The 3,469-nt window shown below is 41.2% G+C and overlaps 1 pseudogene; it reads right to left on the reverse strand.

The window, feature by feature from the left end:
* Positions 1-290: 290 nt before the first annotated feature.
* Positions 291-2,579, reverse strand: Mrgprb13-ps1 (MAS-related GPR, member B13, pseudogene 1; annotated as a pseudogene).
* Between the last annotated feature and the right edge of the window lie 890 nt (positions 2,580-3,469).

The raw sequence follows: 3,469 nt of genomic DNA on the forward strand, positions 1-3,469 counted from the left end.
CATCCCACAGGCAAGAATCAATCTTTGAAATTATTAATGATTGTGTGAGTTCGTGAAGTACTGTGACATTCTGCTTAAAAGGGGTTTGGCAAAAGTGGGAGCATCCCTGATCCATAATGATTACAATGGGTCACGTCTCAAGGGGTTGCACTGAAAGCGTAATAAGAAAATTGTAGGAAAGTTCCAGGCTGTATTTCTATTACAAGTCCTTTACTCTACTTCCATGAGAATGATTAACTTCCCAATCAAGTTAACCTCAGTTCATCAACTCAATGAGACTGTGGAAATGCTCACAAGGATGAGGGGAAGTTGTCTTGCAAAGTCTTGTATTTGATCAAAGCAGCTCTCAGTTGCTGCACTAGTGTGGTGTTCCCTTCATCTTCACTTTCCACAAGTTCTTCCTCAGTGATGTCCTGCATGGATTTCTGCAGAAGGAACCTGAGAGTCCCACACTGGGATCAGCAGTGCCTAATCAAGCCAATAAGTAAGGAAATGATGGGGTTGGCACAGCTGTTAACACAGGACAGGAGGAGAATTATCCCATGAAAGAATTACAAGGCATTATTAAGAAGTGCTTGCTGACAGGAGCCTGATATGGATGTCTCCTGAGAGGATTGGCCATAGCCTTACTGATGCAGATGGGGATGCTTGTAGTGTACCATTGGACTGAGCAGGGGGACCCCAATGTAAGAGTTAGGGGAAGTAAGTAAGGAGTTAAGGGGTTTGTAACCCCACAGGAATAACAATATCCATCAACCAGATCCCCCAGAGCTCCCAGGGACTAAACCAGAAACCACAGAGTAGATGTGGAGGGACCTGTGGCTCCAGCTGCATATGTAGCAGAGGATGGCCTGGTCTGGCATCAAAGGGTGGGGAGGCCCTTGGTTCTGTGAAAACTTGATGCCCCAACATAGGGGAATGCTAGGATGGTGGGGTAGGAATGGGTGGGTGGATAGCTGAGCACCCTTGTGAAGACAGGGGGAAGTGGTGGGTTGAAGGTTTTCAGAGAAGAAATTGGGAAGGGGGAAAGCATTTGAAATGTAAATAAACAAAATTACCAATAAAATAATTACAAGACATAATATATTAAACATCTGTAATCCCACATAAGAGGTAAATGCTAATCACAGGGGAAGGCCACAGGTCAGGAAGACTAGCACTGTGTACACAATGCTCACATATAGCTTGGTCACATGAATCTTCTGTGAACCATAGAAGATCCTGATTAGCAGGATCTGATTGAACCAAGAAAGAGCTACAAATAAAACAATTAACCAGGCAACAATAAAAAAGTAAATATCTGATATATATCATTGTTAAAATTATTAGACAGAGACTACAACTCTGCCCTTCCAGGATGCTCAACAGCAGGGACAAAAACCCAGAGCAGAGTAGAAATGAGAGTTGATATGTATTTTGGGTGTTGGCCCTGAAAAATACCAAACCAGACAAATGACATTGGTTAATGCACAGCACTAATGGCTGTGATCATGCTTATACCTCCAAGGTAAGCAAGGGTGGACACAGTGTGGAAAAAAAGAAAAGCATGGGGTGAGGATATAGATGGGGTGGAAGAGGATAATTACCTTATGTAGGTAAAATACAATGAGAGGGCAGAGGAAGAGGAAGTTTGTTCCAGTCAGGTTGAGCATGTAGACAGAAAAGACATTCTTGCATATGTGGAAGACCAGAAGCCACATCACTATTGCATTTCCTACCACCTAATGAGGGCAATGATAAAGAAAAATCATGGCAGAGCACATGATGTAACATAGTGAATTTTTAGTCTGGTTGCTTCCATTCAGTGAATTCCCAGTCCAGGATACTTAAATCTATGCCTGGAAGCTCTCCACTACTGTTCCTGGAAAGAAAACAAGACCTGTGCACATGCTGGGCATTCTCTGATTCTTAGGACCACCCATATATATGAACTGACCTGGCCCATAAGGAGAGGAAATAGGGGTATAGAGATTAAGAAGTTTATCAAAACACTTATTTTTGGAGCCTTCTTTTCAATCCAGTTTGTATTTGTTTGAGCCATTTACAATCCTTGTCCTTTAATGATATGAGAGAAGTTGATGTTGAGACCCTCAGTGTCTCAGACTATGTGACAGAAAGAAAGGGTTTCTGAAGCTGTGGAGAGTTGAAATAGAATGGTCCCTGTAGACCCATATACTTGAACATGTGGTAACAAGTTGGTGGAACTGTTTTGGGAAGTGACAGGAGGTCTGGCTTTGTTGGAGAAGTCTCTGAGTTTTCAAAAGCCTGCAACAGATCCATTTTTCTTTTTATAAAATCTCTTCTTGTAACATTTGGATAAGATTACTTATCCAAATTACTGCTCTGGAACTATGTCTCTCTACTCACTGCTTTGCTCCTAGCTATGATATTGCAGGATTCACCCCCTGAAAATGTAAACAAGGACCCAAGTACATGCTTTCTTTTATAAATTTCCTTTGTCATGGTGTCTCTTCACAGTAATGAAACTGGAGTAAAGATCGAACCTCAAGTTCTTTCTTGTTGTTGTAAAATTATAAAAAAAAAAAAAGCAGTCTTTTTACCTGCTCTAGGTCCGGCATTGCATTGCCCCAAAATTTTGGATAGATATCTTAATATCAGTCAGCAAAGCCTTTCACCTGTTTTGCTCCATTGCATATCACCGTGCCAAAGGCCTTTCTCTGAGCCTAGCAACAATCTCTACCCATCCAGTTCCCAAGGCAGGCTGCCACCAGGCAGAAATATACATCCTAATTCCATGACAGCTTAGTGTCCCAGCCACTACATACTCTCTTAATCTTCAATTGCCACATGAAGAACACACAACACAATAACCTTTGATCTAATTGACAAGCTATAATTGCTCACCTAAATGTACAAAGCCCTGTAAATACCCTTCCCTTAAGACAACCTGTAAAGGTGCAGCGTGGAATCTTAATGTCAGCCTCCATGTTCTCTCCACAGCTTCTCTGCCTTCTCCTCCTCTCTGTTCCTCCTTTCCATTCCAGTCTCCTCCCCTCCCCTCAAACTTTTCTCCAGCCCATCCTTCCTCTCAACCAATGACAGGCCTCATTCTATCTTGTACCTGCCTCACCTGTGACATCATCCCACATTTCACCCTTTTTGTCTAATTAAAAAAACCTTTTATATCAAATATAAGCTGAGCACAAGTGTTATCATTTTGTAATTAAAAGCATAAAATATATCTAACACCCAGTCCAACACTTTATCAGTTAAACAGAATATTTAGTTATCCATTCCAGCTTAAAAGAAAGGCTTAAAATCTATGTTATATTCTTGCTAGCTTGTATACTATCTGATAACTATCTAATAAAATATGCATTTTCAGAATTAAATAGGCTATGAGACTATAATCAGTCTTCAACTAACATGACTTCCAGAACTGAGAGGTTGTAGAGACAAATCTCCACTAGCACAGTCCTCTGTTAGCAACATGTGAGCAGAAGTCTTC

Source organism: Rattus norvegicus, chromosome 1, assembly GCF_036323735.1.
Source record: "Rattus norvegicus strain BN/NHsdMcwi chromosome 1, GRCr8, whole genome shotgun sequence".
Lineage (NCBI taxonomy): Eukaryota > Metazoa > Chordata > Mammalia > Rodentia > Muridae > Rattus > Rattus norvegicus.